Source organism: Pinus tabuliformis, chromosome 5_1, assembly GCF_031772625.1.
Source record: "Pinus tabuliformis cultivar Carrire ecotype Pingquan chromosome 5_1, CPIR1, whole genome shotgun sequence".
NCBI classification, from domain to species: Eukaryota; Viridiplantae; Streptophyta; class Pinopsida; order Pinales; family Pinaceae; genus Pinus; species Pinus tabuliformis.
In genome coordinates this window covers 287,768,744-287,783,685 of record NC_142305.1, presented here as the reverse complement: position 1 = coordinate 287,783,685, position 14,942 = coordinate 287,768,744, and positions in this window count along the sequence as shown.

The following is a 14,942-nucleotide window of genomic DNA, read 5'->3' as shown; positions in this document are numbered from 1 at the left end:
TTGCTCGAGGAAGGAGATTGCTTGAGGGAATTTGTGTTTTAAATAACAGTCCTTGTTGGATGGGTGGTTTTAAATGGCTTGACTATGCAATAAATTTAACTGAAAAGAAGAGGATAAACCCATGTGTCCTTTAATCCCCGAAAAGAAGCAACAAAGGAAAAAGAGTTGAAGACAATGTGGGCTACACTTTCCAAGGAATATGACCTATGAGGGACTAGGAAAAGGATAGATGGTTCGTCTATTGTAAAAGTTATTAAATAGGTCTGCTTGGGAAGAGAAGACATGTCCGTAGATGCTAAGGAGAACACTCTTGCACTTTGAAGGGCAAACATGGAGAAATAATGGAAGAAGGGAACACATATTATTTACTGTCTCGTGCATATCCTCAAGCAATAGTAGAAAGGACGGAATGAGAAAAATAATCAGAGAGCAGTGATTATAGTTAAAATAAATCAAGCTATGGACATATATAAAACAAATGAAGTATCCTCATGGAGGCTTGTTGGGTGAAAGCATTATAGAGACAAGTGGTTAGCCTATAAGGCTAAAGAACCCATTGGGAATTTGTTGACTCATGAACCTGCTAGATTGGGAAGAAGCACTTTGATTCTTCTGATGGATGATGAACTAATAGGATTTTCCTTGGGGTTGACACTTTAGTGCTTGAATCACTCATGAACAACCCAAAGGAAAATTTATTCACCCACTAGTATCTTTTCCACTAATGAACCTTCCCTTATGGTGTAATCTCTTCTCCTGAAAGTGAGATGAAGCTCTTTGCATTGTAGCATCTTGGCATGGATGTAATTATGCCTCAAAAGTTTGAATGATAATGTGTGTAGCTGGTGGGTGAAGGAAATGTGGTATTATGGTATCCTATTTTAGTTGTTTTATTAGTTAAAAAGTCCACAAAAGCACTCCACATCAATCACTAAAATCTGGCCGGGGGTGATAACTACAAGAAATCATGGTTTTAGCTTGTCTAGTGTTGGGTGGACACTCAAATTCCTAATCTTAGTTGCTTGTTCATTTGGCTGTAGAAGATAAGTATTTACTTATGCTTCTTATATTTGAATAATATGTATAGATCATTGTCGTTGCATGTTTATAATATTAATGGGGAATGTGGATTTTTGTGTGTAAGTGGGATGTTTCTTCCCTATATAAATTTACGAGGAATGATTTAATCGTTGTATATGTTAGAGAGATTGACACTCAATGACTTTGATTCATGATGAGATGGTAAATCTCTATGTCTATTTCCCTAACATGATGAATATATTCGTTAGCATGTATATATTTTTATTTTAATAATTTCTCTATGGATATAAACTATAATGCATGGGAAAAAATGTGTGATTATGTTGCAGTTGGGAAATTGGACTGAATTCCCTGTGCTTTTGAGGAGTGCACTTAGATGCATGTTCTATGTGTATTTTTACTAAGAAAGTTAATGGCTGAGTTTATACTTGTTCCATTGGATTCTAGGAGTATGAGTTTGTTGTGTTTTAGTAAAATGCAGCTAATGTATTTTAGTATATTTATTTGCAGTCTATATGGCCATGGTGCACTAGAGGAGAGGTGAAGGATCTTGGACCTATCCTTGATTTCGTGAAGAGAAATTTTAACTAGGAGAGTGAGCTATGATGGATTTCAGCTTGGGTAATTTCCCAAGAAAAATAGAAATATTTTGCTAAGTGAGAGAAATCATGCAAACAATCGTGAAGTCACCTATAGGACACACCAAGTTGGGGGTCAAGACAGCCAGTGGAAAAGGATTGGTTAAGAATTTTCTTAAGAATATGGCGTTTTGAATAGGGAAAGGGTGCATCTTGTAATTTTTCTTTCCTCAAGCTTGAAACAAGAATGTCAAAAACTACTTTTGTTACAACAACCTCCACTACATAAGAACCTACAAGGTCTACAAAAATTTCTATAGGAAAGCAATAGGTTGCTATAGGAAGATTGGTAGTGGACCTAATTGCCCTCAAACCCTATGAAGGTGGAAAGAATCATGAGGAAAAGGGGAAGTACACATTTTCTCCACCAATACTTGGCATGAAAACCCTTAAAAATATCTCAATTCTCAAAAGCATATTCTGTAGCTTCCAAATATTTAAAAATTCATAAGAAAGATCAATGAGTTTGTTTCATTAAGGATAAAGTGTCTTGGGTTGCATGTTGAATTCTACCTTTACCTTAGCATCATAAAAATAACATTTATTCTACTTTTGTTTCCATAAACACTCTCACTATTGTAGCACAAAAGAGAAACTTGTTCTACATTGATGAAAGTTTATTAAAGCCATGAGAGGAGAGGGAGAATCAAAGGAGTTATGGGAAATTGCGATAAACCCAAATATTATCCAACAAGGGAAGTTACATACACATCAGTATGGGATATCATGAAAGTCATCTTAGGCATAAGAAAAGAACAACAAGGAAAGTGGATGGATAGGTTGCTCAGAGGATGAGAAACAATTTCAGTAGGGGGTATGAAGGGCCTCAAAATTAGACACAAATTAAGGCTTGTTGTCTAGAAAATACTCTCTGCTGATAGAGATGATCCCTCTATCCCAATGAGTGGGACTAGCAACCTACATGACAATGGATTGGACACTTTCCGAAATTACAATAGCAATAGAAGAAGAGTAAGATGACCTACCTCATTCTGATGCTATGCTGTCCTCCTTTGTTGAATACCTCGAATCACTTGCGCCACGGGCTTGGTCCTACCACTAATAGTGTTTAAATGCCTACCCAAGAGATCAAGACACAACAAAGCATGCAAGTAAAAATAGCATAATCAAAAGTAACCTACTTAACAGATGAGGGAGCATTAAGATAAATGATGCATTAACATACTCATTTATTGAAAATGAACCAGCAGTTGTATATATTAATAGAATAAAGGTGGAATCATACAACCAAGCTTTGATGTCAATAAAATCTCCTTGAGTGAATGTCCAATCCAAAGATCAAGCTCTCCAAGCACTCGTTCTCCATGGCAAATGAGTCGCATGTAGGCATAATCTTAGCATAAGGGTGCAAATAGCCAAAGACCAACCATTTTGGAATGGGAGAGGATGAATACATATGCAGGAAAAGGGAGTTAGGATCTCCCAAATATAGGAGAAGGCCCTCATCTCAAGGATGTAGGTCATAGGGATAAGATCAAAATGCCAAGTTGAGAAAAATCTACCTCATCCACGCCGAACAACCTCCAGCTCGTTGTTTTGGAAGCCTCCAGATCACGAAGGTTCTTGTCCTCTTTGGGAAAATTGCCTTTTAGGGATCATTGCTGGTATCCAAAACAAAAGTGCAATGGCATCATGGGGTTAGTATAGTGCAACTAGAAACCATCACAATTTACAGTGTGAGGGAGGCGATGATGCCAAAATTAGGGTTTTAGAGCCATTTCCTTTAGGGGAAGCTGAAGGAATTTTTCTATCATTGTCTTAGAGAGGATCTGAGTTGCATATCTGGATGAGTACACTACATGATGGTCATGTTTTAGGAACCTTGGGGTATGTCACGAGGAAGTGTAGGAGGTGTGACAAAATACTGTGTAACAGATGCCCCTTAAAGCATGAAGATAGAATAGACAGTGATGGTTGAGATGCTTTATGATATTTTGAAAGGATGAGAAAAAACACTCTCACGAGACCTACAAATCAAGGAAACATATAAATATACATATCTTTTGTCAAAACATGAATCAAAGGTATGGACGCAGCCATCCAGATAGAGAGGACTATGTGAAAATATCCATGGTATAGGTGCAACCATTCAATGTAGAAGGATCATCATCATAAATATAAAGTTCCACGGTATGGTCACAACCAACTGTATAGAAGAAAAATTTGTACAATCATGAATAATACATAACTCCACATAACCTAAGTCATATCAGACAAGACGCAGGGTCTTGTGCTCCATCCCAACCCGATCAAAGTACGATTTTTAACATGTGAATGAATGTGTCAAAGTTGAACATGCTAGAAAGCCACCTAATTACCACCCAATGATGTGGATTGTTAAGAAACACGAGAGAAACCACCAATAATGACAATGGTCCTCATTTTCTAATGAGCTTGACACAAGACAAGGAACTCTACTCCAAATCCTTTAATCATAGACAAAAAGAGGCCATGGATTTTGAGAGGTTCTCATCAGATGTAAAACAACACCCGGGAAGGGATACATGTCCAGGGATCCAAATGAAAACTAGGACTCTAATGTTGCCAATACATGTTGTACTACATCATCTACTAGATCATCAATAGATGTGGGCATGGAACAAGTGGCCACATAATTAACCTGTGGCCAGGGTGATACCACTTTCATATGAGAACCATTTAAGGAAGATGGTTGATGGGGAGTTGATTCAGGACTAATGAGTGTAAGTTGATCAATGATCACAATGCTTCCTTCATGTGGGAAACACATCACTTGAAAGAGGGAAGAGACAAGAGCTCCCATGACATAAACATAGTCATGACCAAGGGGACTTGGACAACCATCATGTCTATATAGACAATATTTCCTCCCAAAGCAATAGGAAACTTAGGAAGGATCCCTAATAGTTGACTGGTTCCTTTGTTAAAAGCTAACAAACTTTGGGTGATGGGGACAAGTTGGGGACAACCTAAAGCTTGCCAAGGAGTTGATGACAGAATGCTAATAGATGCACCATCGTCTATGGTTGTGCTAGGTATGGTCATACGGTAATCTTGTACTATAATTTGGGAAGACACATAAAACATAAGGCAATATCCTGCCAGTCAACTCTAATCAAAAGAAGTGACTAAACAACTCGGAGGGGGTGTTGTAGGAACGAGAGATCTAATCACTTGGTCTATGGGAACATGAGAACTACTCTCATGCATGTTAAGAATGAGAGGATTTCTTTCCAGTTCATTCAAAACTTAAGAAACTAGAAGAACTTGAGCAATATGGGGTTCACTCTCTACTGGAAAGGTACGGTTAACTGAAGGTGGATCCAATTCTACCGTTTTCTCAACCAATGGTTGGTCGAGAACCGCCTCATGAGACTTACTTTCAGAGAGATTGGGGTTGACCAAAGATGAATTTTGGTCAATCACTTGATCAACCAATGAAGGATCAGGGGAACGATTTTGACACCTAGTCAGAAGACGAGATTGAGAATTTGTAAGGTTTTCCAACTCTCTGGAAGCTTCATCCATAAGAGGAAAAAGGTGAATGGGATGATTACCTTCACACAACCTACAGGGAAATTTGACTTTTCCCTTTTTCCCATGGGCTTTACTATTACTAGTTGAGGGTTTATCACGAGCATGTTCAGTAGAGGTTGATAAAAAATGTTGATGTGAACCTGTAGACCACACTTCTAAGACCTTGGGAATACCAAGAAAATTCCAATTAAGGTGGTCACCCTTACATAACATGTAAGGAAATTTTACTTTCCAGCGCTGGTTGGAGGATTTTTCTTCAACAACTGCATCCATAGAAATGACCACTTGGTTTCCCCCTTTCTTATTTTGCTTCCTCTTCTTTGTCCTCTTCTTATTATTCTTCTTAGCTTCCTATTTACAAGAATCCAGACTTTCACCAGGTGAAGAGGAAGAATGAAGTGAAGAAATAGGAAAATAAGGCAAGGGGTCAACTTTAGGATCAATATGAGGTTGATGTTTTTCAGGTGGTGGAGAACTCAGTTGAAAAGAAGTTTCGACACTCGGAAACACCGAGGTTGGAAAAAACCAAACTGGTGGGCTAATGGTCAATCTAGTAAGGGACAACATTGCCATAGAAGGAGCATCTGTATTTCCAAAAGAAGGAAAAGGACTAGGATTCCCATCAAAGGGGTTTCCTTGACTGGTAGACTAAGGAAATGTTGCCATTAGTATAAACCTAAGATCTACTAAGGAGTATTTCCATAAGAAGGATGTTGTTCCATGGTCAATTAATTTATTCTATAACTTTATCAAAAACAAATAAAAAAGGGGCAATCTAGGCAAAAGGGTTTACCAAGTATCCGTGAACTGTAATATACACCTTAGTTGAAACCAAGTACTTAACATACGGCAACCAATCTCCCCAAATGTTGTGCTTGATGTATCACGTTTAGAAGGTGGCTAACTTAGTTACTTGTGGCTAAAAGATATAAACCTAATGGGGTCTCCCAATATATATGTGATGGTACAAGGAACACAAGTCTGTGTTAACACTGTCTAATGTAGAACTGTTCGATGAGAGCGTCCTAATATACTTATCATATTGAAGTGCCTCTGATATACCCAAAGGTATTGGAGAACCTTGTATATACTTCCATATTGCAATGGGATTTGACTCCCGGGATACACTGCAACTAGTTAGCGATACTTACTATGTTTAAAGACACCAGAACACATCTCTAGCCTAGACCTCTAGATATTTGTGTTAAGTTCCAAATGCTCCTTAGGATAGTTGAGGTAAATTTTAAATTTATCTTCAATTATGTTTCAGTTATTCGAATTCAAGATTATGTGATCCATATCATAACGTATAAAGAATTTTTTTTGGAAGAAATCACATTGAAGATTTGGGTCAATGCGTTTCGAACCAGCAAGTGTGGTTCATCTTCAGGACACAATGAAGAAACAAATCCAAGAAGAGGGTTAAATAGGAAGATATGTAAACCTAACAGCTAGAAGAAAATGGTTATGTTTGACTATGGGAGGGAGAGGGAACATATTTGTAATATTTAATACTAACAGTTATATTTCATCAAGTTCAATTCATATTTATTTATTATTTATATTTATCTTAACGATTATATTTGATAATATAAAAATACAAAGGATTCCTAATAAACACGTATTCATAAAATATAAATGTTAAAATGTGAATATATATTAATAATTTGGGAATACAAATTATTAATATAAAATTGTATATTATTATTATTATTATTTTACATATAAATATAGTTAAATATACATATAAACATAGTTAAATTTACATATAAATATAGTTAAAATATCTTAATTATAAGCATGTATATAAATTTATAATATAAATAACTTTTAACTAATATATATTTTTATAAATATGTATAGAATGTTTAACTAATATATTTTTATCAGTTTGATTAGATATATTATTTATAACCATATTTTATCAGATAAAAACGTTATTATTTAATAATGGTTATTTTAATAGGTCCTTTAGCTTTTATTTTAAAATGGAAATAACTATTTATAGATTATTTTATTTTTAACTTATTCAATGAACTAATATTTATAAACATCTTTGATAACTAACTAATTTATTTTCTTAATTTAAATTAAGATTTAAATGTCCCTTAACTTAGATTTTAATTAAAATATAATTAAATTATATTTAATTTAAAATATAACTAACTTATATTTAATTAAAATATAATCAACTATTCTCTATGACTTGATTTATTAACTCGTTTGTTCTAACATATATTTGCAATTCTAAAATTGTCCATTTATAAAGAAATTAATGACTGAACTTACTTATTTAAATAAATTATGCTCTTCCTAGTCTAACTAGCCATTCCTTGGTCAATCTAGCTGTTATCATTTTAGCCATTACCAGATCTGGAAATTTTGTCATTGGAAATTCTACCTAATCTATTTATAATGCATATCAAGATCTGCTCATTCAACTTTTCTTGACGATGAACCACATTGGTTGGTTCGAAACGCGTCGACAAAATAATATCTCTATGTGATTTTTGCTGAAGATTCTTCTCAAAACTAAATATATAGAAAGCACCTATTCATATTAATAAAAATAATGTTAAATTTTTTATAAACAATTTATATAAATCATTACATATAAAAACTAATATTAGAATTATTAATATTTTTATTAAAACCAAAAAAAATATTTATAATGTAAGAATAATTTCTAGCAGAGAGTTAACAATTATTAAGAATCCTTTTTATTTCTATATTATCAAATATAACCATTAAGATAAATATAAATAAATAATTAAATAAATAAATAAATAAATATGAATTGAACTTTATGATATATAACCGTTAGTATTAAATATTACAAATCTGTTCCCTCTCCCTCCCATAGTCAAACATAGTCGTTTTCTTCTAGCTGTTAGGTTGACCTTTCTTCCTATTTAACCCTCTTCCTGGATCTGTTTCTTCATTGTGTCGTGAAGATGAACCACACTTGCTGGTTCAAAACACATCGACTCAAATATTCAATGTGATTTCTTCTGAAAAAATTTCTTTATACGTTATGTTTCAGTTTTGAGCTCAAAACAATGTGACCTGAACACCTATGATGCAACTATATGAGAAAAGGAAAACTTTTTGTTTCAATGAAATCTAGACTAATCAGGGGAAGAAATTTCAATCAATAATGCATCAAACAAAATGCATCATGCAAAATGACTTCCACTAGCTTGCACTTTTTCCTTCCAAATTCAATACCGAAAGCAAAAAATATTTTCACTTTTCACTATCCTAAATGCAACTTTTCGAAAGAAATATATTTTGACTTTACAAGGATGAACTTATATGAATTTTGCTTTTCTTTTCATTTTTAATGATTTGATGCACCTAATACAACTTTTTAGCTTTCAATCACCAAAACATGTGATCTATTTTCAATGATGAATATCCAAAAATAACTTTTCAATGCAACTAATCTAATGCATTTTCACGAAAAGTAAATTTTGAATGACAAGATAAAACAAATGCAAAACAACATTTTCAATGATTTCCAGGGAAAAAAATACTCAATCAATATGCAAAACCAACATCTCAATGACACCAAGTAGCAAGCGATGACCAAATGACTAGAAATCCTAGAACTCAATTATATTTCACTTCAAAGCCAATGAGACAAATTTTGCAAATTAATCAAGATAATCAATTAAAGAATTGACAAATCCAAGCATACAGGATGGGAAAAGACCTTAGGGGACAAGACACTAGATTTTAAGGTATAAACCTTAAAAATGATCACATTTGAGGATCAATGCTACTTTAGATAGCATAATTGATGATGATTGGGTTACTAGTGCTACTTTTCATGGCCAAATTGGCGATGGTTGGGGTGATCAACACTACTTTATATAGCAAAAGTAGTGATGATTTTCAGTGTGACCAAACAGTGAAGATTTTTTTTTCATCGCGACTGTATAGGTGAAAATTCACACTGCCAGCACGACTGTTTGAGCTAAACCCATGATGGACGAGGAATATGGGAAAAAAAAAATATTCCAAGAAACAATCTAGACTTAGCACTCTGAGGCGGTAATTAGTGATAGTATAAACCCATATTGATGTAGATAAGCTGCGAAATCAACCGTTGGTCTAGCTAGTCAAAGGATCTGATTGAAGTAATAGATGGAAAGGGCTATAGCTTCCTCAGCTGAGTCGCCATTTTCTTGTCTTGGAAATCCTCTCTATGGACAAAGACAATCCCCCAGCCTAATGAGTGTAACTAGAAACATACGTGACAATCAACTAGACAATTTCCTATAATCAAAATAGATGAAGAGGAAGATGGCCTACTTCGTTTTGATGCTACGATATCCTCCTTTATTGAAGATCTTGAATTTCTTGTGCCACGAGCTTGGTCCTGCTACTCACAGTGTTAAATACCTGCACAAGAGATCAAGACATAACAAGTCATGCAAATAAAAATAGCATAATCGAAAGTAACCTACTTAACAGATCAAGGAGAATTAAGATAAATGATGCACTAACATACAAATTTATGGAAAATGAACCAACAATTGTATATATTAATAGAATAAAGAAGGAAACATACAACCAAGCCTTTATGCCAATAAAATCTCCTTGAGTGAATGTCAAAGTCCAAGATCAAGCTCTCCAAGCACTCGTTCTCCATGCCAAATGAGTCGCATGTAGGCATAATCTTAGCATAAGGGTAAAAATAGCCAAAGACCAACCATTTGGGAATGGGAGAGGATGAATACATATGTAGGGAAAGGGAGTTAGGATCTCCCAAATATAGGAGAAGGCCCTCATCTCAAGGAGGTAGGTCATAGGGATAAGACAAAAAGGCCAAGTTGAGAGAACTCGACCTCATCCATGCTGAACAACCTGTAACTTGTCATTTTGGAAGCCTCTAGATCACGAAGCTTCTTGTCCTTTTTGGAAAAATTGCATTTTAGGGATCATCGCTGGTATTCAAGGCAAAGTTGTGATGGCATCGCGGGGCTAGTATAGTGCAATTAGCGACCATCACGGTTTTCAATGTTAGGGGGGTGATGATGCCAAAATCATGGTTTTAGAGCCATTTCCTTCAGGGGAAGCCCAAGGAATTTTTCCATCATTCTTTTAGGGAGGATGTGGGCTGCATATTTGGATGAGTACACTGCATGATGGTCATGTTTTGGGAACTTCAGGGTATGTCATGGGGAAGTGCAGGAGGTGTGAAAAAATACTATGTAACAGATTCCCCCTAAAGCATGAAGTCAAAATAGAGGGTGATGGCTGAGATGCTTTACGAGATTTTGCAAGGATGAGAGAAAACACTATCAGTAGACCTGCAAATCATATGCATATACATATACATATATGATGAATATAGGGTATGGACGCAACCATCAAGATAGAAAGGACTATGTGAAAATATCCATGGTATGGGCACAACCATTCGATATAGAAGGATCATCATCATCATAAATTTAATGTCCCATGGTATGGTCACAACCATCCGTATAGTAAAAATATGTGTACAATCATGAATAATACCTAACTCCACACAGCCTGAGTCATATCATATAAGACTCAAGGTCTTGTGCTCCATCCCAACCTAATGAAGGTATGATTTCTAACATGTGAATGAATGTGTCGAAGTCAAACATGCTAGAAAACCACTTGATTATCGGCCAATGATGTGGACCATTAACATGCATGAGAGAAACCACCAATAATGACAATGGTTCTCAAGGCACAATAGTACAGTCCGTGAATGTGAAAATGAAGTTGATGTCGAACACTTGTGGGATCATTTGAACGTAAGTCAATAGTGAAAACCTGTCATTGGATGCGAAGAACTTGCCATTAAGGCATGCAATCTCTAAAGTAATGAAAGGAAGTGTCTAAGTCACCTTCTTAGATAATGAGCTAAATTTGACAGGAAGTTGCCCATCGAAGGAGGACCATGATGATTCCCACATCATTGACAAAAAATGAGGAATAAAGTGAAATTAAATGAGTAGGATCCAGGACTATAGCAAAGAGTAAGATAATGTATAGGTAATAGACTGCAAATAGGACTTCTCTTGAACATATCAAAGACACGACTCCGGAGTGTGGAAAAATTTGACTGAACATAGGACCATGGGTCATGATGAAAAAATGGAAAAGTCAGATGGGAGGAAAAATGGATCACCCAAACTTGGAAGGATAAGTGACTAAGAGAGGATATCCAAACCTAACACCAAAAACAAATTAGTGTCATGTTCAAGAGCGACATGCTGCCTATACAAGAGTTGTTTCACTTTCACTTTTTCCCTACTATTTCTAGTGATTACCTCTTTATATTTACATAATCTTGAAGAGGATACCATATGCTTGTCGTATAAGTTCACCCTTTGGATGTATCCATCCTAGTAAGTTTTACGAGTCCTAGGAAGGAGAAACTTGGGCTCATCATGGTGACAATCCTTTCATCGTTTAATTTTTATGAGTCTGACGAAAGAGAAACTCAATGTCTTTTTCATATTTAGAGAGTTTGAAAAAAAGACAATAAAATAAAACTCCATCAAGTCCCTTTTCGTAATTTGTCACTTGAACCCGAAAAGGTAGAAAACAATATTTGAGAGAACCTCTTGACCATATCGACCAAGGCGTACCTTTTTCGTAAATAGTTGATCTCATCCCGAAAAAGGGGTAAACATATACTGAGATGAAATAAATTAATATAATTTTTACGAGTTCGGAAAGACAAGTACTTGATGATATTTTCATATTTCGAGAGTCAGAAAAGAGCTAAAAGGTGACTCCTCCTGGAGGAACAACTGGTATAAAAAGGACAACAACTTGTTCCGGTCATGATGCAACTTCTCAAAACATGTAATGGTTAAGAGGATAACTAAGAAGACCACTCATTGCATATTTTCCCCAAGAAAGGGTAAAACAACCAAGTGAAAGCGAATGATCGGCCAAAGAGATGGTGACGATGGAAAAGAAAAAACTGAGGCTCATCTAGCAAAAATAGGCTGATAAAACAACAATAAAGAGATGTATAGTGGGAATGGTTTCATTCTTACATAAGATTGAAACATCAGAAACTATGCTCAAGTAATTGAATATGGTTTCATTTTTTCACAAACTTGAAACATGGGAAAAAACTATGCTTCGATTTGGTTTCAGTTTTACACAAGCTTGAAACAGAAACAAACTATGCTTGGATTTGGTTTCATTTTTACACAAGATTGAAACAAAGATAAAATTTACTTGAGATAAGTTTCCATGCCCCCATCATAATGACACAATGAAAAAATGACCATGAGGATAGTTCTTTTACTATGTTAACCTCATTAAAAAATGAAATAGATTCCCTGGAGCAGAGTCTCTTGTCTTGTGTCATTCTTGTTAAAAAATGAAACAAGGGCCATGGAGAAGAGTTCCTTTACTTGTGTCAAGTTCGATAAAAAATGAAACAAGGACTATGAGGATAGTTTTTTTACTATGTCAACATCATTAAAAAATGAAATATGTTCCAATGAGGATAGCTATTTTACTATGTCAATGTCTTTAAAAAACGAAATAAGGTGTCATGAGCATTGTTATTTTCCTATGTCAATCTCATTAAAAAAATGAAACAAACACCCTTCCAATTCGAGTCTTTGATTTGATCTCATAAAATTCCATTTGAGTCTTTCACTTGATCTCATAAGTGAACCTTCATTCCATCCACTTAGGTGAATGAAATGAAGCTTGGGGGGCATGTACCTTGACTTGTGTCATTATTTTGGGGGAATGTAAAATTATCTCAAGCATAGTTTATATTCATTTCAAGCTTGTGTAAAAATGAAACAAGGACTATGAGGATAGTTCTTTTACTATGTAAACCTTGTTAAAAAATGAAATAGGATCGCATGAGGATAGTTATTCTACTATGTCAAAGTCGTTAAGAAATAAAATAAGCTGTCATGAGCATGGTTCTTTTCCTATGTCAAGCTCATTAAAAAATGAAACAAACCCCCTTCCAATTCAAGTCTTTGAATAGATCTCATAAAATCCCAATCAAGTCTGTCACTTGATCTCATTAGTGAACCTTCATTCCATCCACCTAGGTGAATGAAATGAATCTTGCAGGGCATGTAACTTGAATTGCGTCATTATGCTAGGGGCATGAAAACTTATCTTAGGCATAGTTTATCTTTGTTTCAAGCTTGTGTAAAAATGAAACCAATTCAAAGCATAGTTTGTTTTTTTTTCAAGCTTGTGTAAAAATGAAACCAAATCCAAGCATAGTTTTTACCCATGTTTCAAGCTTGTGAAAAAATGAAACCATATTCAAGTATAATCGAGCATAGTTTCTGATGATTCAAGCTTGTGTAAAAATGAAGCCATTCCCACTTTACATATCGCGATTTTCATTTTATCAACTTATTTTTGCTAGATGAGCCCTGGTTTTTTCTTTTCCATCGTCACCATCTCTTTGTCTGATAATTCGTTTTCACTTGTTTGTTTTACCCTTTCTTGAGGAACATCTGTGATGAGTGGTCTTATTACCTAGCCTCTTGACCATTACATGTTTTGAGGAGTTCCATCATGACAGGAACCAGTTGCTATCCTTTTTATGCCGCTCGTTCCTCAAGGAGGAGTCATCTTTCAATTATTTTATGACTCTCAAAATATGAAAAGATTGTTGAGTACTTGTCTTTTCAAACTTGTAAAATCAAATAAATTGATGTCATCTCAGTATATGTTTACCCCTTTTTCGGGCTGAGATCGACTATTTACAAAAAGGTACACCTTGGTCAATATGGTCAAGAGGTCCTCTCAAACATTGCTTTCTACCTTTTTAGGTTTGGGTGAAAAATTACGAAAAGGGACCTAATGGAGTTTTATTTTTTGATCTATTTTTCAAACTCTTTAAATATGAAAAATACACTAATTTACTTTTCTATCGGACTCATAAAAATTAAACGAGGAAAGACTTGTCACCATGATGAGCTTGAGTTTCTCCTTCCTAGGACTCGTAAAACTTACTAGGATGGATTCATCCGAAGGGTGAACTTATACGACAAGCATATGTTATCCTCTTCAAGCTTGTGTAAAAATAAAGAGGTACTTACTAGAAATAGTGGGGAAAAAGTGAAAGTGAAATATTTCTTGTATAGGCAACATGTCACTCTCGAACATGACACTCATTTATTTGTCATGTCAGGTTTGGGATACCCTCTCTTATTCACTTGTCCTTCCAGGTTTGGGTGATCCATTTTGCGTCTCATTTGACTTTTCCATTTCTTCATCATGACCCATGGTCCTATGTTGAGTCAAATGCTACCCCACTCCCTAGTGGAGTCATCATTTTATTGTCTATGCAATCCTCTCTATAGACAAAGACGATCCCTCTAGCTTAGTGAGTGGGACTAACAACCTTCATGACAATATACTAGACACTTTCCTAAGTTACAATCGAAATCGAAGAAGAGGAAGATGGACCACCTCATTCTAATGCTATGATATCCTGCTTTGTTGAAGACCTTGAATCGTTTACACCATGGGCTCGGTCCTACTTCTCACAATGTTTAAATTCTTGCGAAAGAGATCAAGACACAACAAATAATGCAAGTACAAATATCGTAATCGAAAGTAACCCACTTAAGAGATCAAGGTGCATTAAGATGCATTAACATACACATTTATGGAAAATGAAGCAATAATTGTATATATTAATAGAAGAAAGGAGGAAGCATACAACCAAGCCTTTAT